Here is a 26,216-nt window from a genome sequence, read left to right on the forward strand (position 1 = left end):
GTACTTGACATTAGTAGTTGACATTCACTCTCTCCAAATCCTTTCCTTTTGTTCCCTCTTGAACTCAAGCCATCATTTTGGCCTCCCCAGTGCTCCCAGATACTCCTCATTTCATCCTCCAGGGCCCTCCACAATGCTAATTTAATGCTCAATTCAGTACATATGCCTTGACCTGATAGTACTTAATGCATGCTCTCCTTCCGCCTGGTCATACTTTCTTCACTTGACTTCCAAGACACCCCACTCTCTTGGTTTCCTTCTGAACAACTTCTTCAAAGCTGACTTGGCTTGTTCCTCTTAATTCTCAATACATCTAACCAGGCCTCAGAAATTGCACTTTCTTTATCTGAACCTGCTTCCTAGGGACAGCATCCAGAAGCATGGTTTCATAGACCATCCCTGCTCTGGCAAATCTCAAATGTGCACCTCTAGCTAGGACCTCACCTTTGAACCCTGACTTATAGTCCAACAGCCTACTTGGTGTGTCCACTTGGAGGCTAAAGAGACATTTCTAATCTGACATATCTAAAACTTACTTCCTGCTAATACCCACTTGTCACTCCATCTGTGCCTACTAAAACCTCTTCATTTCAATTAATAGTGACTTCAGTTTCTAGTTGGCTGGGTCAAAAAATTCTTAAAAAAAAAAACCAAAAACTTCAGAGCCATATTTAACTGTTTTCTCTCAATCTTCAGATACTTTCTGCCTGACTGTTTTTGAACTGGGCATCAGTCTTCTCCTACACTCAGACTGGAACTTACATCACCTGCTCTTCTGGTTCTTCAACATTTGGACTTGGACTGGAGGTTCCACCATTGGTTCTGCTGATTCTCAGGCCTTCAAACTCAGATTGGAACTGTATCACTAGCTCTCCTGGGCTTCCATCTTACAGAAGGTAGATCATGGGACTTCCCAAGGTCCATAATCATATGAACTAATTCCTCATAATAAATCTCTAGACATATGTAGAAACAGACGGATAGTTCCTATTGGTCTGTTTCTCTGGAGAATCCTGACTAATATAGAAAGTCTTGTTAATTCCTCATTCCTCAAAGATCAAGATTTTAACCATTTATTTTACCGCCTCTACTCCTTGACCCAAGCTATTGTGGTTTCTCTCTGAATAATTGCAATAACTCCTAACTGCACTCTCAATCTCTCTCTCTCTTTTAACACATGAACCAAGAGTGCTCTGTAGATAAAAGCAAAAGTAATTAATTAGAAAAGCAAATCAGTTCACATAATTTCTTAGCACAAATCCTCCAAGAAGTTCTCATCACTCAAAATAAAATCTGCTTTATAGACACACCAAAAATGCTCTTGTTTGGGTTTTTACATATACTCTTCCTTCTACCAGGGCTATTATTCTCTCTGTATTTTCATAGATGCTTCCTCATTTCCTTCAAATCTTTACTCAAATGTCATTCATGCCTTCCTTGAACACCTTTTTGAAATGGATACACCCTTCCCGGTCCCAGTGCTCATTAGCTCACTTACCTGCTTTCCTTTCATTCACAGCATTTGTCACCATCTGCCATATATATTTTTTTCTTTGTTTACCTTCTATCTCTTTCCCATTATATTATAAAGTTACTGGAAAGATTTTTTTCCCCTCTTTTGTTCTATAGTCTACCTCTTGCACTGAGAATAAATCTAGATTAGAATAGGTACTTCAGGTCACACCTATAGGAAAGAGGAGAGAGCAGTTATGGGAACCCAGTGAAGCTATGAGAGAATTTCCCACAGAAGCTGCTGTGTTCCAAAGAAGAACATGGTCATCGTCAAGGTGATCCTGGGCAGAGAAAGAACTGCACGAATAAATATCCCCCATCTCTCTTTCCTTCTACATCAATTTTCTTGCTGGTGCATCCCTTTGACCAAATGCAATGAGAAGCCAGAGGATAGGAACCCACAGTCCACACAAGTTAGTTTCCCAGGGACTACTAGGAGGGACAAGGGTGGAGAGTGAATCCAGGGGGGCAAATGGAATGTACCAAACAGACCATAGGCAGTGAAACACAAAGAGAAGCAATACCTTAATTTTCTTTAGAAAACTCATTACTCATTGGGTTTTCTTCACCTGAATGAATTCCAGGTGCTTCTGTGATGATGAAGAGAATTTGGCAGGCAGACATTGATCCAAGGTGTTTGTTTTCCTGCTTTCGTGTTCTTTTCATTCATGTCTTTCCAACAAGAATGACGTTGGAGAACATGCATTTGACTTGGAACACCTGTTCCAAAGTTTTTTGTTTTTTTGATAGTTTGGCTAAATACACACAGAGCAGTAAGCAGAAACAGAACAGAGGCACTAGAGATGCATGTTGCACTTACATGAGGAAATGTGGGGAAAGGGAAGTTCTCTACTGAACTTCTGGGCATTTCTGAAGAACAAAAATTGGGTTAATATAGGATTTTGGCTTTCCTGTCTTTCTAAACAACATCACCTCCTTGAACAAGAGTCTCACAACACGTAAGCATTTTTACTAGTCTCATAATCACCTGGGACCTCACAGCCCACACTCTGGCCTCTAACTATCTGAGCCTACAGTTTGGGGTCATAGATGAACCTTCTGGGGCCCCACTTTATTTGCAGCTCAGACTCACTCAGCCCTATCTGATGATAGTCTCATAGTCTAAACCAAATCCTAAACTTAAGTTAAATGTTTAAACTAAATTAAGACCCAATATTTCTTCAGTTTCACATCCCCCTTAATAGTTTTTAAGAAATGCTGTTGCTGATAGTTATTTACTCAAGTTGATATTTTTCAAAGTAAAGGTTGTAGGAATTTCTAAATGTTATTCTAAGTTGAGTATTCATTGAGTCTTATTCAGTTTGCCACCAGATGTGGGGAGCATGAGAAACAGCTCAAAGGAGAGAAGAATGTCTGAAATGTTTTGGGACTCAGCCCCACCACTTTCTTATTGGTAAAGCAGTGTAAGCTATAAACTTGTCTGGACCTCATTTCTCATCTGTAAAATGGGAATGATAATACTAGCACTTAGTTTATTGTTCTGTTACATGAGGACTAAATGAGTTCACATCTTTGAAGTAGCTTAGCATAGCACCCAGCACAGAGTAAGAATGATACAAGTGCTTGTTGACTTGAATAAATAGCCATCTTTTCAACTTTCACTTTATACCTTTACCCCCTTATTCTGCTAAAAAAATAAAATGTAACCTCAGCTTTTGGGAATAATATATAGTATGCTCTACAAGAATGTATAAGATGGTATTTTTTTAAAAAGATTTTATTTATTTATTTGACAGAGAGAGACACAGCAAGAGAGCGAGCACAGCAGGGGGAGTGGGAGAAGGAGAAGCAGGCTTCCTGCAGATCAGGGAGCCCGATGTGGGACTCGATCCCAGGACCCTGAGATCATGACCTGAGCTGAAGGCAGACGCTTAATGACTGAGCCACCCAGGCACCCCTGGTATTGTTTTCAGAGAAGCAATTTTTAACCTAATTCATAAAACAAATAAACTAGGAGGTGTGTTAGACAGAATATCCCTCTGCCCCCCAAAGATATTCACACCCTAATGCCTAGAACCTGTGAATATGATTCATTACATGGCAGAAGCGCTCAGAAAATGTGAATAAATTAAGATCTTGAGATAGGAAGAGTATCCTGGATTACCCAGATGAAGCAAATCTAATCCTTAAGAAAAGAACATTTCCCAACTGTTGTCAGAGGGAGACATGACTATAGAAGAATGGTGAGAGAGGGGTGAAACATTGCTGTCTTGGAAAATGGAAAAAATGCCATGAGCCTAGGAGTGTGGGTGGCCTCTTGAAGTGGGATAGGGTAAGGAAACAGATTCTCCCCTAGAATCTCCACACATCATGATTTTAGCTCAATAAGATGTGTGTTGAACTCCTGACCCATAACTGCAAGGGAATAAAGTTGTGTTGTTTAAAGCCACTAAGTTTGTGATAATTTGTTATAGCAGCAAATAGACAACTAATACAGGCAGTAGGTCTTGACTTATGAAGGGATTCTCATGTCATATAATGTTTCCAGCAGTATTTGTGTATCTATACTGATTTACTTTTTTGAGAGGTGTTTGCTAATGATGCTTTTAGTTATGAGTTTGCCCTGTTTCAGTTTCACTGATCCTTCAAAACTGAGAAAGAGAAACATCACAATGTAGTTAAAAAGCAACGGGCTTTAGTATTAGACATACCAACTCTGGTCTTAGAGTTGCCAGACCTGCCAAATAATTTTTGAATATGAGTATGTTTGATGCAAAAATTACAACAAATAGTTTTTTAAAAAGTATCCATTTTTTATCTGAAATTCAAATTCAGCTGAGTGTCCTGTGTCCTGTATTTTGTTTGGCAAACTTATCTGTGCTGGAAAAATAATTGTCACACATATAAATCGACCCGAGATGTGGGGTTTCAAACATGGCTGAATACTGGAATGTCCTGGAGAGCCTAGATAAATCCCAATTCCCAGCCCCAGGGATTTAATGATAATTTAGTCATTATCTCTAGGGTTAGGCCACAGGCATGAGTGTGTTTCTAAGTCTTCAGGTGATTCCCAACATGCAGCTAATAACTCAGACAGAGGCTCTCTAACTGTAGTATGTATGAGAATCACCAGAGAACTTAAAAGATGCAAATTGCTGGTTTCATCCCAAGAGATTCTGAGTCAGTAGGACTGGAGGGGGATTCAAGATCTTCTGTTAATAAGCAACCTGGGTGACTCTGATGAAAGATCTGTGACTCATACTGTAAGAAACCTTGACTTTATATCTCTGAACCTGTAGCGACAACATTAAGTATAGCGAAACTCACTGCACAAGTTTTATGAGATTATATGACTTATGTATACATACTGAAGAAATAAATTAGCATAAATTGCTGAAAAGATAGTCATCTGAATCATTCTCTTCTCCCTAAGTTCCACTGCTGCCCTGAAGTTTTTCTTGATTTCTTTATCTGTTTTGAGCCCCACCTTTCACCTCTACCATCCTATAGGACCAGGGGTTTATGTCACATAGCTTAGTCCAAATTAAACACCATCTTAAGTTGTTCTCTCTGATTTCAGGGGTGCTGATCTTGTCTTTGGTTCTGAGTTTTCTAGTCATGAGTAGAGGTAACAAGGATCACTACTTTGTTTTTCAGCTTAATCATCCAGTGAGCTTGAAAGCTTGGTATTTTTATCTCCATTGTTCAGGACAGTGCCATGCCTCCTTGTCATTCCCATCAGGACTTAATAGCTCAGAGAACGTTTTCATGGTGAGGCAAACATATGAAACTCTGCCTTTTCAACTCCAGGCCAGACATGCTTTCATCACCCATCCGCCTGTCCTGGAAACAGATCCAGTTTCTCTAAGCCTTTGTGCACTTCCCCCATCCAGCCCAACTCTCAGAACATAAGCCCGGCCAGCAGCACATTCCCACCAACTGAATGACCCACACGTTATGGAAAACACACTGCACACGGAAGGAGGACTTTTTCCTCCTCTTCCTTGATTCTTGGCGCCTGCACTTTCACAATGCCTGTTTGGAAGGACATGAATCCAAGCAGGCAGGCATCCGTCCTCTATCCTAGGGCCACCTGGGGCTTGCCTGAATGGCTCAGGCCCACTGGGTTTGAGAGTCAGGAAATTACTAGCTGCAGGGTCAACCAGGCCCTTCTTAGAAAAAGAGCTTACATTGTTCTGATCACAGGGAATAATATCTACACATATTCGAAAGCTGCTCTGAGGAACAATGGCAGCACTTACCAGGCCCAACCCCCACTCTACCAAACAGATATGGCTTCCCACGGTAAAGGCAACTAACAAAAGCTTTTCAGTTGATGTAAGGAATATCTAATAAGTGAAACAGACTGGATTCTGTGTGTGGTTTTCATTTCCACAAAGCTCTCAAGCTGGTGTGCCTTGTGTATGGGCAAAAGCAGAGATTATGGAGTTGTTAGGAAGATCTGGATTCCAGCCCCACCTCTGTCACTTAATAGACTTAAGACTCTGGATCAGTGTCTTAAACTTTCTAAGTTCCTGTAATCAGGGTGCACTCTAAAGGACACAGTCCCTTGTCTTTAGTTCCTACCCAGACACTGTAGTCCTGAGATATATTTCTTTTGCTCACCATGAAGAAGCTCCAGTGGTCTCCCCAGGACTCTGACAGACAGAAGCCCACACCTAACCAATGGTCCCAGGCTTAGGATACTCAAGGCCACCTGGGGTGCCACCCTTGGTAAGCTGAGGCTTGCTGGCACAGGCGAGAGCCCTCTTGACTCACCTGACCAGCCTGCTTCATTTTTGATGAGCCGCTAGCTAAGTCATCTCGAGATACTTGGAGAATGTGGCAGTCATGTTTCCTCTACATCTGAGATCACCTCCATGTCACCAGGATGCAGCCCCTAAATGAGAAGGGTATGAAATATGCTGAAGGTAGTGCCCAGCATGTGGGAGGCTGTCCAATGAAGGGTGATGTGTCTGAACCTAGAGGCAGGCCTAGGGCCATAGACCGTCAAGGATGTTGGCCTGGCCAATCCCTAGGGCAACTCCCTTATCTTCTCTGTGTCTCTCAATCTTATTATCTTAAATAAAGAAAGAATATCAACCTCACTAGATGATTGTTATAAAAGAGGGTAGGGCATTCTCTGTAATTATTAAAGTCTTATCAAGCCTTTTTGCTATAGAAATATCATGGGATGATTATGAATAGAAGCAGAATTACCTGCCAAGACATGGGTTGGGTTGGTAAGATTGGCTTAGTCTCACTTTCTTCACCTCTCAAGTGGTAATAAAATCACAGTATTCACAATAAATATTAAATGAGATTGGTTATAGAAAACTGCTTTGTAAGTATTAGGGACATAAGAATGTTCATTTTTGTTTGTTTGTTTTGTTTTGTTTCATTATTTTTGTTGCTTTTTCCTGTCTTCTGTCCTAATGCCCAGACTGTAGGACAGACATGTTGGGTCAAAGAAGATGATGGCTATGGCTTTCAGAAATGGGCTGAGGAAAGCCAGCTGAGCAGGCAGGTGGAGCACATTAGAATCAGCATTAGGTAATGCAAGCAGTTCACAACAGCTATGTCTAATATTAGGCATCATGTAGCTTCCCAAGGAAGCAGGAGATTTAGGGCTGGTTTGGCAGTTGGATCATGAGAGTCAGGGACCCTGTTGCTGTTATGTCAGCATAACAGAGGAGTCTTATAATTAAGAAAAATCAATTTAGTATATTGTCATGGTTTAATTTATTCATTTTGAAATGTTTGTTGTTTGCAATATGTCTCAGGCAGTGTGCTAGGCATTTGCAATATAGAGATGAGCAAGAACAACAGTCCTTTCCCTCAGAAATAGCATAGAAAATGGTAGGAAGACAGACATAAAAATAAAATGCCAAAATGTGCCATAAATGTGTACTGTGGGCATATATTATTGCTCAGCATTTTTTTCATGTAACTTTGACCATTCCATGAAGTTTGGATGGGTCTGATCCAACCCCTGCCCCCCAAGGTTCATACATAAACAGAATGAACCGGAATATGTTTGGTTTATGAATGTATACATATTGCTTTTCTCCTGAATCTATTATTTCTGTAGGATTACAAATTGTGGAGGTAAGAAAAACCTAGGACTGCCAGTTGCCCTCTTTCCTTCCACACAGAGACTCCGTGTGATAATAGAGCCAATACATAGAGGGAAACAGGGAGAGAGCAAGAAAGCTTACACTATCACTTGAGCCCCTGGATCCAGCAATGCCTGAAGTGATGAAAACCTCCAGACTTCTGTCCTACACTAGTTGGAATTGGATTTCTGTTCTTTACAACAAAAATAAAAAGGTCACACTGATAAAACTACTATAATGGAAATGCAGGGTTTTGTGGGAACATAGTGTTTTGGGGTCAGAGAAGGTACGAGAGAAAGTAACCTTTTAAGAGTAGGGCTAGTTTCCTAGGAGAAGTGAGGGAACAGTGAAGATCCAGATCTGGGACAGGGCATGGGGAGTTTAAGAACCTTAAAAATCATCATTTTGGCTAGAACAAAGTTTGCTAGTAGTGTGTGCCCATGCGTGCATGTTAGGGGAGGAAGGATTGGGGCCAAGGACGACAACTGAGGATAGACTTCCACCACTGTCACTTGATAGCCTTGACCATGTCACAGTATCTTTCATTTGTGAATTAGAAATCCTCATACCTAGGGGCACCTGGGTGGCTCAGTCGTTAGGCGTCTGCCTTCAGCTCAGGTCATGATCCCAGAGTCCTGGGATCGAGTCCCGCATCGGGCTTCCTGCTCAGTGGGAAGCCTTCTTCTCCCTCTCCCAGTCCCCCTGCTTGTGTTCCTCTCTCACTGTGTCTCTCTCTGTCAAATAAATAGTCTTAAAAAAAAAAAAAGAAATCCTCATACCTAGTTCATAGGGATGATGTGAGGTTTAAATAAGATGAATATGGTCACAGCTATGAAGGCACCTGTCCACTTAGAGTACACGTAAGGCAAAGAGCTTAAAGTTCCACTTGCACTTGGTGCCAAATTATCTGCAAATGAGGCATACACATGCCTCATTCTGGGCCCCCAACTCTCTGAGCTGCCTCTGCTCACTGGGAGAGATCCTGGGAAGGATCCCCAGTGTCCCAGCAGCGTAACAAGAGAGCATCTGAGCTGACTACCTGGCTCAGGTCAGGCATTAGCCAATCCAGCAGCAGACCAACAGCCCACGCATCCGCAGAGCAGGTGTGTCAGTCACTCAGCTCCTCAATGTACCCAGACAGAGTCCGTAATGCAACGTTGGCCGGGGGGTTGGGGGGGCTCCCAAGGGCTTTCTTGGGTCAACACCACCAGGTGGAAGAAGTAACACATCATACCATTCCCCTTTCCTCTAACCACGAAGAGTGTCACTTCCTTCTGGAGTAAAAGGGCCTCCCCCACATATCAGCGGATGCTGATTAAAGTCCTTAGTACAATGTCTGACATACTGTAAGTGAGTAATAGAGTAATAATGGTTAACTATTACCATTATATGACAAGTATATGAAAGAACACCCTAGAAAGTTCAAAAGTAATATGCTAATATAAGGGCTCAGTGGAAAGAAATTAATTAGTTCAGCTAGTATTTACTGAGTGACTACCGTACACCAGCTCTATTTCTAGTCACTGGCAAAAGAGCTATGCACACAGTTATATAAGGGTTGTGAGAGGGCACCTGGGTGGCTCAGTCTGTTAAGTGTCTGACTCTTGGTTTCGGCTCAGGTCATGATCTCACAGTTGTGAAACTGAGTCCTGCATCATGTGGGGCTCTGCCCTCAGCATGAAGTCTGCTTAAGATTCTCTCTCTCCCTCTGCCCTTCCCCCAGGATCATGTGCTCTCTAAATAAATAAATAAATAAATAAATAAATAAATAAATGAAATCTTTTAAAAAAAAGGGTCTTGGAAGTGGAAAGAATAAATAAGTCAAGAAAAACAGCATCCCTGCTCTTACGAGTCTTAGCTCCTACTGGGAGAGGTGGACAACAGAAAGCAAATAAATTAATAAATACACCACCTAATTGCAGATGGCAGTAAATGCTATCAAGAAAATAAACCAGAGCACAATCACTGCAAATGATAGGGAGCCACATTGGGGGAATCTGTTTCAGAAATGGCTGTCAAAGGAGATCCCTGAGGATGTGGAATCTTTGAATGAGGCAAGCGTGTGAGCGCGACAGAGGTCAGCATAATGAGAATTCAAAGAACCAAAAGAAAATGCAAAGACCCTACAACTAGAATAATCTTGACATATTGGAGGGATTTGAATATTAGCAAAAGAGGTGGTGGAAGGTGGTCAGATTTACCCTATATTTTGAGGTTTGAACCACAAAACTTGCAAATAGACCAATAGCATCAAGTGAGCAAAAGAGAAGAGAAACTGAGTGAACAGTGTTGGTATTTACCAAGACAAGGGGGGAATCAGAGGAGGAGAAATGTTGAAACAGAAGGGTCAAGAGCTTTATTTTGTACGTGGTAAGTTTGATAAGCTTATTAGAGGTCAAGAGGAGATATTGAAACTGCAGCCCAAGGAAAAGGTCAGAGTTCAAGTCACTGACACATAGTAGGACTGTAAAGCTATGGGCTCAGATAAGATCTTCAGGGAGAAGGTTTGGGTAGATTAAAGGGCTGACCACAGAGCCCTGAAGACTCTAGGGTCTCTAGAGGGGAAGAACAAAGGAGTCAAAGAAGAGGCCACCGAAGGAGGAGGAGAAGCAAGAGAGTGTAGGATGCTGAAGGCAAGTGAAGACTATTTTAAGCAAAGATGAGTTAAGTGTGTCCCACACTGCTGAGAGGCTGACTGCATGGAGAGCTGGAGAACTGACCTTTGGATTTGGCAAGATGGGGACTGTTAATGACCTTTATGAGAGCGGCTTCAGACAACAGTGGTGGTGAGATAAGGAAAGAACAGGAAGTGAGAAAATTAATTCAGCAAATAAATTTCTTGAAGACCTTTGCTATAAGACAAAGCAGAACAATATCGCAGTGGCTGAAGGAAGTTGTGAGAAGCAAAGATTGTTTAGGGAGCATCTTGCTTTTTGAGGTGGAAGATATAGGGCTTATTAATAATTCAGCAAACAAGGATAAATCATGTTGAAGGAAGACAGGAGAAAATTTCAGTGTAGAAAAATGTGCCTGAATAGCAAAAGCAAATGGAGCCCAGTGTACAAGTCAGAGGCATGGCCTTGGAGAAGATCAGGGACAGCCATGTCCTGATGAAGACATAGGGTGTGAAAATGGGGCTGACTTCACGTGAGTTGAATCTTACTCTAGTGCCTGGCCTCTATATGTCAGTGTCTTCTCCTGTCTGGATGTGTAACTTTGTCCACAGAATTCCATATGATTTTAACAAGGACTCTAACAAGATTAGAAACTTGTTCTGTAACACAAGAATTAGTACTTAAAAATCCTTGACCTTGCTTTCCTCTACTAAAGAGTTTTCGATGAGTTCTTTTTCTTTGCCAAACACACTCCATTCTAGTAAGTTTCCTGACAGGCTTTTGTACTCATTGAGAAACATTATGGAAGTTTATCAATCCTTCCTCTCCTTTGGGGTCTATCAAAGAAGCACAGTGAAATGACTGTCTGGGAATAAGTGAGGAGTTCTAAAATCCCCTGAGTGAAGAGGGGAACAAGGAGAGAAGCACAAGAAACCAGTTCTTATGAGTGCCCTTCCTTGACACCCAGGTCTTGGGAAGTTAGCTTGATAATTACTAAGTATCTTCTTCTGCAAAGAGCTCACACTTTAGAGAGAAAGGCCAATGCCTATGTACCCATTTCTCTCCTATGACATGCACGTCAATGATATAACCTCTCTGAGATTCCATCTCTCCATGGGAAAGATGCTACTAACAAGCATACTTCAGGAGGAGGCGATGGTTGGTTTAAAATGTCCATAAGTAGAAGTCTGGACCTACAGCAGGTGCTCATTTGGGTCTATTTCCTTTGAATCCATCTTTTGAATTTTGTAAGTTAATTTAAGTGTATCAGTAAAACTGACTGGATAACTGGAACTTTAGCAGGCATTTCTTGAATTTCAGACAGTTTCAAGGTACTGTGTATAATACAGAAATCACAGAATTGTCCTTGCCCTTCAAGGTATATATGTATACATGCATTATATCTTATATGGACATATAATGTATCATATATATGTGTATATATATATCATACACCTACACACATATATATATATATATATATATATATATATATAATATACTAATACAGTTAATGCCATAATCACCACTAGCATTTACCTGCATGGTAGATGGTTGTGATTTTGATATTTGTGGAAATACATTAAAGAACATGGTATTAATTCTACAGTCAGCTAACTCACATGAAGAATTTTCATGTGAAAGGTCCTGTAAAGTGCTATGGTGACATGTATAAGATGCAGTCCCGGGGTGCCTGGGTGGCTCAGCCGGTTAGCATCTGTCTTTGGCTCAGGTCATGATCCCAGTCGGGCTCCCTGCTCAGCAGGACAGTCTGCTTCTCCTTCTCTCTCTGACCCTACTCCCACTCATGTGCTCTCTCTCTCTCTCTGAAATAAATAAATAAAATCTTAAAAAAAAAAGATGCAGTCCCATTCCGCTTGCAGAAATAGTAACATAATTAAGAATTTCAATCACTCGGGGCACCTGGGTGGCTCAGATGGTTAAGCATCTGCCTTCAGCTCAGGTCATGATTCCAGGGTCCTGGGATCGAGCCCTGCATCGGACTTCCTGCTAGGTGGGGAGTCTGCTTCTCCCTTTTCCCTCTGTGTTCACCTGCGCTCTCTCTTGCTCATATAAATAAATAAAATGTTAAAAAAAAAAAAAAAGCACAGTCTTTGCTTTCTAATTGGAAGACTGAACTGAATAAAGAGTATCTGTATACATTTTTTTAAAGATTTTATTTAGGGGCGCCTGGGTGGCTCAGATGGTTAAGCGTCTGCCTTTGGCTCAGGTCATGATCCCAGGGTCCTGGGATCAGGCCCCGCATCGGGCTCCTGGCTCAGCGGGGAGCCTGCTTCTCCTTCTCACTCTGCCTCTCTCCCTGCTCATGCTCTCTCTCTCTGTATCTCTGTGTCTCAAATGAATAAATAAAATCTTTAAAAGAAAAAAATTTCAATCACTCATAATTCATTACGTCATTCAACACTCTTTGAAGCACCAGTATATGGCCGTATATAAGGGAAGCAAGGCCTTCCCTTTGGGATACTACATGCTAATGGAAAGATGGATAATATAAAGAACTAAATATATCCAATTAATATGCTTAAATATATGCCATAAAACATAGCAAGAATAAAAGAAATGGATTTCAGGCAAACTTCATGTAACTCCCAAAGTCCATGGGCTTTCTATTCCCCCAGGGGTTGGGAAACTGCTGTCTGCAGGCCATATCCAGACAGGACAGGTCTCAGTTTTGTAAATGAAGGTTATTGGAACACAGTCCTGCCTATGTGTTTGCGTGTTATCTATGGTTGCTTTCCAGCTACAACAGTAGAACCAAGTAGATGCAAGAGAGACCATTGGATCCACAGAGCCAAAAATATTTACTATGTGGCCCTTTACAGAAAAACCTTTCTGACACGTGTTATACTACACTGGGCACAACACAAACAGATCTTTATAGCTAACTACATCAGTGAGGCCAGTTTTGGCTGTAAGCAACAGGGAAATTATATACTCCCACGTAACAAGAAGTAGGCAGCATGGGAGCCCTAGCATGAGCAAAATTAGCAGTCAAATGTCTTCCCCAAGAGCACAGATTCTTTCTTTCTTTCTTTCTGTTCTGATATGTTCACTGTGGCTTGTGCTCATCATTCCAGCGTGGCTGTTCCAGTTCCAGATGTCACATGGAATGACAATATCTAGGTGCAGACAAACAAGCACCCATGTCTGGTGCCCCATCTTAAGAATCAAACAAAACCCCCTAGGTCCTCCCAGTAGAGCTCTCCTTATTGTTCCATTGGCCGGAGTTGTGTAGCCTGCCCTTTTCCAAACTGGTCACTTACCAGGGAGTCAAGACCAGCAAGATCAGGCCGAATTCGATCCTGATTCATTCCCTGGGGTTGAGGAGGGACCCACTTTCTCCTGAAACAGAAAACTACCCCCTACCTGATGAAAATTTGGAAAATTTTCTACTAAAATTAAAACAGGGGCAGTAAAGGACATCGATGATACCCACTACATTAACTGAAATAACAAATGACAGACATTTTTACAAAGGATTACAGGTTAAACCAAGCATTAGCATGTGAGCTCCACTAAGACAAGCATTCTGGTTGGAATAGTGCTTAGCATATAGTAGGTATTCAAGAAATATCTGTTGGATTAATTATTGATTAAAAATATGAGTGTATTTTGCAGAATTGGGTAAGGAACCAAAAGTTTAAACGAAAGGCCATTAAACAATGAAAAGCATTGTCATACGCTTGGTCTGAGTGATCTCGGCTCTCTACACAAGAGCTAATGAGAAAAGCCAGCATAAGGCAAAGACAAGTTCTAGGAGATGAGAATGATAATCCAGCTTCTCACATTATATACTGACCAGAGCCTCAGAGAAGCACAAGAGACCCCCAGGTAGAGAAATATTTGCAAAGTAGACCATTTTCAACAAATATTTCTCATGGCCAGCCCTATGCCTGCTTATGTAGGTCATACAGAATTAAATAATTCAGCAACTTGAGAATTTTTACTGCACCTGCTCACTGTGTTGGACTTTAGGATAAAGGAACAAACAAAGATGAGGTCCCTGCCCTCGGGAAGCACATAAACCAGAATGAAGGAAAGATGCATCAGGGTGGGATTCCTAGAGAAGGTCACATCTCAGCTGAGACCTGCAGAATGATTGGGAAGTTTTCCAAGTTACAAAGGGCAGAGGAGTGAGCCATGCAGAAGAAGCCACATACTCAGGTTCAGAGATGAGAATGTGCCAAGCAAGCTGAGTCTTCACACATGTCCTTGAGACATTCAGAACCTGGGCTAGGAGTCAGAAACTCAGGTATGAAGCCCAGCTCTGACTGAGACCAAGTCACTTCATTCATTCATTTACAGTCTCTCCAAGGTTGAGAGATGCTCAAGGCACTTTAATTTTCTGATGCCCCTGATGTATTAAAAATTAAACAAGGAAACCCTCAAAACTATTTCCATGTAATACTGTCATTTTTCAGAAGAAAGCATCACCGTAACAATTATCTTAAGGTCAAGGTTTATGAAAACAATTCATTAGGTCACTATATCAGGAGTGGCCAGAAAATGGGATAACATTAAATTTCTATGAAGAACTTTTTTTTCCCCTCAAATTCTGCAACTTTGTACATTGCTACATATTCAAGTTCTTGTGGAAGCAGTAACAAAGGTCTAAGTTTGAGGACATTGTTTATTGTAAGACTCAGGTCCACATTACAGTACTCAATCCAATTTAATGACTATTTACTATTTATTAGTACATTCTAGGAACATTCTAGGGTGGGCGTGGAGACATTGGTGGTCACAAAACAAGTATGACACAGCCCTCATGGTCCTGACAGCTCCCTGGGGAAGACAGATATTAAAGAAACATCAATAATTCTAAAACTCACCACCATACTAAGTGCTTCAAAGAAAAAAACAGTCTCTCTCTAGGTCTCAGTTTCTACATTTACAGGAAGAAACGGTGAGAAAATTGCATCTCTTAGTTGATCCTGGTATTAGAACTTCTATCAGCTAATCACTCCATGGAGACAAACGTGCTCAGAACAAGTCAAATAAAAGGCATAAAAGGATGATAATCAAAGGGACAGATGGATCGGTTAGGAAACAAAGTATGGCAGAGCTAGAAGCTTCTCTTCAAGTCCTAAGATGAGATGAAGTCAGAGTTGGAAAAGAAGAAAGAAATGAAGGAGGAATTGCAGAGATGTCCTCCATGGGCATCATGAACAGGGAGTTTTTAAAGCCAAAGGGCTATTGGGGAGCACCCATTTGCATCCCATAACTCCCAGATGAGAAAACTCAGTTTAAGAGAGGCTGACAGATCCATCCAGAGCAAACCGTGAGCCAGTAGTGCTGAAATTTTAAGAATAGCATTTTATGGAGTCTGGTAGACTTGTTGATTTTCCAGAAACACAGGTTAGTTGAGTCAGAAAGGTCATTCCTCCAGGCCAAGCAATGCCCTAGTGTACGTAAATGTTTCTCAACCAAAAAGAACAGAAACAGGAGCAGACTCAGCCTCGATCTTTAGAGGTCAGGAACCTAAACCCCAGAGAGATTGGTATATTTGGCCAGTGAATAATGTTAGCAATAAACAAAAACTGGGAAGCCGGGAAAGTGGAAAAGGAATGAGGAGGGAGGCACTTAAAATTCAAGCACTACTGTCCTTAGAATGGATTATAGAATTTCTGATCTTAAGAAGGCCAGCTCTCCTCTACTGAGTAGAGAGGCTATTTTCTTGACTCGAGCTATTGCCTGCACAGACTGGGGCATCCTGTGTTTCTTTCCCTCGGTGGCCTCTGAACCAGATTTCAGGTACAGCTTCTGAGAGTGGGGTCCTGAGAGAAGTCGAGAGAGCCAAGAGGAACTTGAGGCTGCCCTCCCAGCAGGTTTTCCTGATGCAGAAACTCAAGGACACTCATTTGTACTTTGAGGAAAATGCAGAAAACCTGACTCCTTTTTTAATACCTCCACCAATTCAAAAGGAAGGTGTGTCATTTCCCTTTGATCCTGCAGCATAAACTTCCCTAAGAAAAGATACCATGCGGCTTGACGAAGAAATGAATCTCAGAAAGTAGATTTGTTCATCAGGACACTAAGTGTATTTTAATTTCTGCCATCAAATTTTGCCTTCCTCTTCACTCTTGTCAAATATTTCTGGTTAGATACCCATCTATACCGTCTATTTCTTCTGTCTCACAGTTCCACTATCCCAATTTACAACAAAATCTAGATAAATTCTGTACTAGCTAACATTTTCCACATTCCTTTTTTGAGAAAAGGCGGGAGCCTGTCATTACAATTTTCTACAAGTCATGGGCTATAATCAGGACTTTGCCCCACAATATATCTATGCTCTTTTGAAATAAATATGTGAAGTAGTTATTAAAATGTGAAGCTTTTCTTAGCAATTTAGAGTTCACAAATTACATTTAGATCCATCATTTCACATCTTGCACTCAACAGCGTTAAACTCCAGCAAGTGGTACACAATTTACTTAGGAGGAAACTGATGGCCAGAATTTCTAACTGACCTCAGAAACTGAGGCCCAAAGTACCTCGATTATTCGCTCAAGGCCATGCATCTCCTAAGTGCAAAGACAGACATGCTGTCACTCATGATTTAGGATAGTGAAGACCATGCTGTACATGACACTGCAGCTTATTAGGAAAAAAAAAAAAAAAGCAAATCAGTAAATAAACACATGGGTAAATAAGAATGAATTTAATTACTACCCTTTGAATACTCTCCTTGATTACAAAGAATAATTACACATCTCAGTTCAACCTGAGAAAATTTCAATAAACTTACAGAAAGAGGAAGACAGCACTTAATTCCAAAAGGACAGAATTCAGAATCTGGAGTTAGTGTGAGCTGAACATTTAATATTGTAGGTAGTCATATTTATATTTCTCCACATTTAGCCCATGCATATCATGATGTGAAAGAGTAGTCTATTGGGGCACATGGGTGGCTCAGTTAGCTAAGTGCCAGACTCTTGGTCTTGGCTCAGGGTCCTGGGATCAAACCCTGCATCAGGTTCCTCTCTACCTCTCCCTCTGCCCTTCCCCCTGTTCCTGCATGCTCTCTCTTTCTCTCTTAAATAAATAAATAATAAATAAATAAATAAACAAACAAATAAATAAATAATTTTTTAAAGGAGCATTTTATTAACTTCCTTACCCCAGGATCAATAAGTTGAATAAATCAGAAGATTAATTTAGAATGAGGAAAAAGTTCAGTATTTTGAGGCTATTGTCAAGACTGGCTGAGACCTCATTCTTTCCTGATATCTAGGACATGAGTCTTTATAAAACTGATTCTGACATCATGTCAGAGAGAAAAGCAGAACTTTGGAGTCCAGAAAGACCCAGACTGAACCCCAGCTAAGACATTTGTTAAATGTCTATAGATGTTTCTTAACATTAATTAGTACCTACCTTCAGTTTCTTCATTTTTTTTAAGTGAAGGTAATAATTCCTCCCTAGTGGAAATGTTATAAGGATTAGAGATAATATAGTCAATATATCTACTTGACAGATATTTATACGCCCTGCCCTTGTATGAAACCACAGGTTGAATCCCATTGCCAAAGTCTTTTCCAGAATGGAAATACACTGAATCTGATTCATTCTATAATAGGCACAAACCTGATTTCCTCCTCAACTATTATTGTGAGATCTTAGATAAGTTCTCAAGGTCTTCTAGACCTCAGGTTCCCCAACAAGAAGAAAAAAAGTGGAAAGAAGGAATTTTATGACCTCAACTACTTCTTTCTGCTCCCAACACTCAATTTTACATAATTTTGGTGCAGATTTTTTTCATATGTGAAATGTATTGGGAGAAGACAGTTTTCCTAGTTATTTATACTGTGCTTTGTGGAAGTCTAAACTGCATTTCACATCATCACATATGATTCCTGTTTAGCTGATCTCTAGAGGTTGAGAGAGATGGTGTTAACAGACTGCACAGATAAGACATCATGATGTTAAGGGACAAAACAGGTGAAGACAGAATCAGGAACAGACTTGGGTGCAATCGTGCACTTTAGCTAAGAGAGTAAATATGAGGAATGGGTGAGGCTAGGTTGATGGGCATTAACAAAGAGAACAAGTAAATAAAAGTCGACATTAAAAATGATTGCGAAGTTGAAAAATAATACAACTTGTCCTACCAGGAAGTGGATTTTTTTCAGATTATCTTCCACACTGGCATTTAATTATCTCAATCTTCGGTAGACTTCTCAGCAGAAAATTTTTGGTGCAAAGGGAATGAGGATCATGGAACTGGAAATATACATGGAATTCTAATAATTCTAATACTAATTCTCCATGTGCTCTTCCCAATTTTGAGTCATCAAATGAAATTGTCATTGTGTGTCCTCTTCTGCAGGGCATAATATTTGAGCCATTGCAAGGTGATCTTAGTTAAGGTAGCCAACTAAACTTTGTACCATGTACAGAATGCAACGCATCCACATAATAACATTAGGCAAGGGTAGTTCTAGATTACAGATGGGTTTGGGGATGGAGGAGTTGGGATACAGGTTTGCTCCATACAGTGATTCAGGAACCCAAGGTGATGGCAGTTCTGCAACCTCCAACAGCAAACTTGCCCTGAGTTTTCAAAGAACATTTAGGGGCATCCATGGAAGGTTGTCATGGACTCAGCCTGGATGCAACCCATAATGCTTCCCCTACATTCCATTAGAGTGAAGACCTTATGGCCATACATAAATGCAAGGAGGGTGGAAAGATTTGCCCGGCTCTGCAAATAGGAAGAAGAAGATAATGAGAGTAGGAAGCTAGCAGACTGTCATGGGCAGAAGGAGACTTAAAGGAAGTTTAGCACCATTGTGGATATAGGCATGTCAAATTTCCTTATAGATGGCTCACTGCCTTCCACCCAACCAGAGAGACCTGTAAGCAGAGAATACTGACAACATGAAGTGAGAGATAATTGATTTGCAACTAAGAATAATCAAGGAAATGCTTTACAGAGTAGGTAAGAGTGAGATGTACCTAACAGATGTGGTCGATATAGGAAGTGTCACTGGACAGTCCACAGGTGATTCTACTAAAACACATCTAAAATGAATATAAAAATCTCTCCTACTCCACTGCAAACAGCCTCCACTATTAAGGTTTTCAAGACAGCCAGAAGTGAAAAGTAAGTGATCCACTCATCAGAGACTGTCATTGTCTACTTGTTCATTGTAGCATCCCTGTCTCTCCATTTCCTGGCCTGCTTTTGGTACAAAGTCACAGATTGCTTCTTTATTGTCTTTCTTCCTTCCATAAGCACCATGGGGAAGGATATTTTTCTGATCTGTTTACTCTTCTAGCTCCAACACATAGAACAGTGCACAGCACAGCATTCAATGAATATTTGTGGATTACGTTGTACAGACTGAAGATCTAGCTGACTGGATGGAGGGAGATCATTCTACATGGAGCTGAATCACAAAGATGAATAAAATGTCAAAGCCGAGAGGGACATTAAGAATGGCTCAGTCCTGGGGAGCCTGAGGGGCTCAGTCAGTTGAGCATCCAACTCTTCGTTTCAGCTCAGGTCATGATCTCAGGGTTCTGGGATGGAGCCACAAGTCAGGCTCTGTGCTTGGCGGGAAGTCGGCTTCTCCCTCTCTCTGCCCCTCCCCCTGCTTGCTCTCTCTCTCTTTCGAAAATAAATAAATAAATCTTAAAAAAAAAAAAGAAGTGCTCAGCCCAAACCTTTTATACAGTATTGAAGAAATAGAGGCTCAGGACCCGGAATTGATTTTTCCAAATTGACATAACAAATGTCAAAACATGTTTTCAAATGCAACATGGTGACTTTCCAATATGCTAGTGCCAAACTAGGCCATTATTTAACTGTAAACAGATTTTTGGAATTTTTTTCTATTGTTTTTGTTGTTGCTTTCACTTACCGTGATCTAATTTTTATTTAATATTGTTATTTCCTCTTACTGGCAAAAATCCATGTGTTGCCAATCATCACGCAGCATTCTATGCTCATATTTCCTTTGCAATGCAGCATGTTCAACATGGGAGACAAACCTGAAAGCTCTATGACATAAAAATATTAAGGTCCTTAAAATATAAAGATAAAATATAAAGAATTAAGAAAATTCTCTAAAATAAATAAACATCTCCATCCCCGACCCAGTCTCCCCCAGGTAGACAAATGGGAAAAGGACATGAGTCCAAGGAAAGAAAATGGACCTAGAGGGAGTGCAATTTCCTTGTGAACCAAAAGAATACAAAAGTGAGATTTTTTTTTTCTTAGCGAACTATATTGATTTTAAAAAAAGAATGATACAATCCAATATTCACAAAGGTTCAGAGAAACAGGTATTCTAATAACTGTGGAGATATGTATCAAAGACTCATTTTGTTTTCTTTTTATTTTTCTCTTTGGACTTAAGATTTCCTTTTCTAGAAATTTGTCTTAACAAAATAGTCCTGGCTGAATAGCATGTAAATCCAAAGCTATTGATTGTGTGTGTGGGGGTGTGCATGTTTTATATTATTTAAGTGGTATATAGATATAGATATATATAAAATAATATAATACATATAACTATATAATATATATTATATAAACATATTATATATTACATAGGTGATGAAATGACTAAAACTATACCATATCTAAACACAGGCAAGGATATCCATTATATATTATAACTGGTCTATGAGAAAAATATTGAAAAGAATCTTCAAAAAAGCTAAAGCTCAAATGACAAAAACAGAGGGATAGAAGACTATGTGCTTTAGTAGAAACAGTGCCTTGGTTTTAATTCTGTTTCAGACATATCTAGGTGGCAAAGGCCTTAAAGACTCAGACAATTCTAGGCTCTATGAGACAAAGACACTCTTTTGCCCACACACTGCCATGCTGGGATGAACAGGAGAGGGACACAGCTTTTATTTTATTTTTTTTTAAGATTTATTTATTTATTTTAGAAAGAGAGAGAGAGTGCATGAGAGTGTGAGTCGGGGGAGGTGCAGAAGGAGAGAATCTCAAACAGACTCCCTGCTGAGCTGAGTTCAGGAGCGCAACAATGGGCTCTATTCCACAACCAAGAGAACATGACCTGAGCTAAAACCAAGAGTTGGGCGTCTAAGGACTGAGCCACATAGGCTCCCCAGAATAGAGCTTTTAAACAAGCATTTGCAATACAAATGCTCAGAAGACAATGTGTGAAAAGGCAGTTATAGGAAATCAAAGAATGAGCTAACTTCTCCGGCCCTCAGTTTCTTCATCTAAACATAAACATGGCTGGCATTTTCCAATGACATTTGATCTCAGGAAACTTTTAAAATTACACTACATTCATAGAACACAAAAAGCATTTCATTCAAAGCCATGTATACATGGGGCGCCTGGGTGGCTCAGTTGGTTAAGCGACTGCCTTCGGCTCAGGTCATGATCCTGGAGTCCCTGGATCGAGTCCCGCATCGGGCTCCCTGCTCAGCAAGGAACCTGCTTCTCCCTCTGACCCTCCCCCCTCTCATGTGCTCTCTCTCTCATTCTCTCTCTCTCAAATAAATAAATAAAATCTTTAAAAAAAAAAAGCCATGTATACATTTGGTTGAAATTGTCTTTTAGAACAATTATGAAGGGACACATTTCCTTAATATTAAAGTTTAATCTGCAGTCAGCATTGAATAATATAAATGTAGGGTGAAAACATGTAAGGTAAGATGCAGAATTTAGACCAGAGACCCTTGCCTAGATGGAACATACTGTGGTCGGTGACAGATGTAATGTTGACACTTTGTGCTCCTGCATCAGGGGACCCCATGTGACCTTTTAGATTTCTTAGATCTGGCCCAGCTTTTGTTCAGAGACAGATTGTCACATACAGTAAGAATTACTCTCTTGATGCATTTAACTTATTTTCTCACATTGATTTTGAAAGACATATTTTAAAAGAAAAAAAAAATACTTCCACTGATTTGTCTCCCCCTAGGATCTATCCTATCCATGTCTCTTGAAATTCAGGTGATCCATATCGAATTGCATTGATGGTCATTAAAATCTCTGATTTCTTTTTGATTCCAAAATAAAAGGTGTAAGGGTCCAGAAAATATTTTGTAGATATGGAGGTCATAAATGTAAAACTCCACTCTTTGGTAGGAGGGAATCATCTATTGAAACATGTACTTGTCAACACCTCTAACCATTCATCCATGAAATCAGTCAGAAAACAAATATTTATTAAGTCTGTACAAAGTCCAAACCCTACCTTATATTCAGGAATATTTGGTATAACAACAGAATCTTTGTTCTTACGGTGTACACATTCTAGTGAGTATAAATAATTTAACCAAATAATTACACAAATGTATAGTTACACATGGAAAATCAGTACTGTGAAGAGAGACTAAAAGAATCTACAGTAATGTATAACCAGGAAATTTGATCTCAACCAGAGAATTCAAGGAAATGAAGTTTGTTTAAGCTGAGCTAAGACAGGAGGAATGGACGAGGAGGTAATCTGACCCTAGCCTTCCTGGCCTCCTTCCTTTTCTTCTCACGCAGGAGGAACGCTCCTGCCTTAGGGAATTTGGGCTTGTTTTCTTCTCTCTGCCTGGGAGCCTCTTCCCAGACATCTGCAAGTCTGACTCCCTCATCTCCTGCAAGTTTTTCTTAATGTTACCTTCCCAGTTAAACCTGCTTTGATGTCTGTTCTAAAAGGACAATCTGTAGGGGTGCCTGAGTGACTCAGTCAGTTAAGCACTCAACTCTGACTCTTGATTTCAGCTCGGGTCATGATCTCAAGGTCTGAGATCCAGCCCTGCTGTGGACTCCACGCTGAGCTTGGAGCCTGCTGAAGATTCTCTTTCTCCCTCTCCCTCTCCCCTCCTCTGCTCTCTCTCTCTCAAAAAAAAAAAAAAAAAAAGACAATTTGTAGTCCCAGCCCAGCCCAGCCCTTGAAGCTCTTAAGGCTCTTAAGTTATCCTTATACGCTTCTACTGTTTCCCATAGTACCTTATAACTTGCCATATTTTACTTTTGTGTTTTGTTTTGTTTTGGGCATGTGTTTGTTTGTTGTCAATTCTCTGAATTAACTTACTAGATGCAATTACCATTAGGGAAAATGTCTTCTCTGCTTTGCTCATTGATGCATTCCAAGTGTTTAGAACAGTGTTTGGATATGGTTAGATATCTTAAAAAGTTAATTAATTAATTGTTAAATTACTTAATTAATTGTACTGAATCATAGTAAATACACAACATAAAATGTTTGAGAGGCAGCTAAAACAGTACCCAGAAAAAGATTAAGTTTGAAATGAATGTATTGGGTGGAAAAAAGAATTACCCTCCATTATCTTACTTTCCATATGCCAAAGTTGAGAAAGAAGAGTAAAGTAAAACTAAAGTATGTAGAACAAACTAATTGAGTCAGATATGAGATGAAACAAATTGAGAAAATCAGCTAAAGTAAAACTTGGTTATTTGAAAAGTTCAATAAAATTGATAAACCCATAGTTAAACTGCTCAGAGGAGAAAAAAGAGAGGAAGAAACAAAACCCACAAATACCAATAAAAGGAAAGAAAGTATGGACATGACAGGGGAGATTTTACAGATACCAACATATAGTAAGAGAATACTATGACCATCTTCAAATCTATACATTCAACAACTTAGGTGAAATAGACCAATTTCTTCCAGGACCCAAATACCTAAAATGATGATAAGAAGAAATTTTTTTAAAAATCTAAATACTTGTATATATGTTAACAAAACTGAAATGCAAAATCCATGCTCGGAGTTCACTTGAGAGTTCCATTAAGCATTCATGAACGAAAAAACACCAATGTTTGAAAGGAACATTTTTCAATTCATTTTAAGAATACGATCTAACTTGATGAGTCATTGTAGCAAGCAGAACAATGTCCCCATTCTAAGAAGTCCACATTTAAACCCCAAAACTTGTGAATATGTTACTTTATGTAGCAAAGGATTTTGCAGATGTGATTAAGTAAAGGATTCTGAGATGAGGAGATATCCAGGATAACCTGGATGGGCCCAATGTAAACACAAGGTTCTTGTAAGTGAAAATAGGGAGAAGGAACAAGGATGGACAGGGTCAGAGAAGGAGATGTGACAGTGGGAATGGAAGCAGAGGTCAGAATCATTTGCAGGGATGAGGCAAGGAATGTGAGCTGCTTCTAAAAGCTTGTAAAAGCAAGCAAGCAGATTCCCCCTCTAAACTCCAGAAAGAATGCAGCCCTGACCACTCCTTGATTTTAGCCCAGTGAGACCAATGTTGAGCCTCTGGCATCTGGAACTGTAAGGTAGGAAGTTCATGTTTTTTGAGGGCACAGAATTTGGGGTGTTTTATGATACTAGCAATGAGAGACCTCTATAGCCACACCCACAGTGGAAAACCAGGAATTCCTGCAGACTTAGTCTAGAACACAGAAAGTCGGAGACCACCTCTTTCTGCTCACGGAATCCCTTTTTGCCCTGAGTGTTTTCTTTTTCTTGCCCTGAATCCTGATTGATTCAGAAGTACAATGATCCAGAGTCAGGAAAGCTGGTTTCTAGGTCCAAATCTATTGCTCCTCATCTGTGAGCCCTTGAGTAAGCCATGTAATTCCTTTGGATCAACATTTTTAATTTATAAAGCAAGGGTATCATATTAGATCAGTATTTTTGAAATGACAATACAAAAGATTAATTTAGGTGGATATGAGTCACTTTTATATCTGTGTATACACATTTTATTTCAGCAAATAAAGCTGGTTTCCTAGGTATCATAGTATCTTAAAATTTGCTTTAAATAAACAGTCAAGAATTGTTTAAAAGAGAGTAATTTAAATAAAAGTATTATGTAAACACGGGAGTACTTTGAAATGACTAACATGATGAGGGTGGTATGAGAAAAACGGAAGTGTAGAGAACAGCGGGCTAGAAAAAAATCTCGCTTCTTTACTCCTCTTATCCAATCAGGAATGAATGTATTCATTTATTTACTCATTAAATATATACATATTCATGAGCATCTTTTAAGAGCAACGTTCCAAGTAAGAGCACACCGGGTTAGCAATAATGAATGTGAAACAGTCCCTGACCTGGAAGGCTTCAGAGTCCGTGAGAGCAGACAAATACATGTTTAAAATGGTAATGCGCCAGGCTTAGACCCTTGAACAGGGATACATACAAAGTCCTGCCAGTCTCTACCCCTGGAACCTCCAGTTTCTCCTCAATTTCCTCCTCCTCACAAGTTTGCAAAATCAATCAACTTTAAACGCAGCTCTAACCAGGGCACTCCTTTTCTTTCAACCGGTATTTGACAAACTAGGGACCCAAGACAAAGAGCATCCACCCTAGCTTTTTTGTAAATAAAGTTTTGTTGAAAGTTTTACTGAAACCCGGCCACGCTCCCTTATTGAAGCAACATCTATGGCGGTTTTCATGCTTTCTTAAGCAGTTAGGACAGAGACTGCAGGAAAACCTAAAATAGTTACTATTTGGTGCTTCACTAACACTAAAATTGTCATCCTATCTTTAAGACCTTCCTTTAGGGTCCTCATTTTGATCAGCTGAAACCCAAACTTCATAATACAGCACATGCAAACTTTCCAACACCATCCCCTAACATCTTCCTGAATATACCTAACAGGTCATCCATATCCTTAAAAGCATGACTTTTCAAGATTTTTGGCCTAGGAAATGACATTCTTTAGCCAAAGATTCTCTCCTTCCTCCTCTGTGTGAACAATTCCTGCTCAGCCCTTAAAATCTAAACTAACTTCCTCAGAAACCCTCCCTAACTTTCCAAGGAAAATTGTGGTTTCTTTATTTTTGCTCTCTCAACACATTCAGTGACCCAAAAATGACCTCTTAGGATATTCTAATTATTCCTAAATAACTTCATTGTTTTTGTTATAATGTTTTATTCTGTAGAATTGAAAAAAATGCAAGCAAATATAGAATAAATAAAACCCCAAAATTATCTCAAATAACACAAATATAATAATCTCAAAAATAATCTGTCAACAGCTAGTAAATATCATTTTAGCCATCTCTCT

This window comes from Leptonychotes weddellii, chromosome 2 (assembly GCF_054177405.1).
Source record: "Leptonychotes weddellii isolate Sample4059 chromosome 2, ASM5417740v2, whole genome shotgun sequence".
In the NCBI taxonomy this organism is placed as follows: Eukaryota; Metazoa; Chordata; class Mammalia; order Carnivora; family Phocidae; genus Leptonychotes; species Leptonychotes weddellii.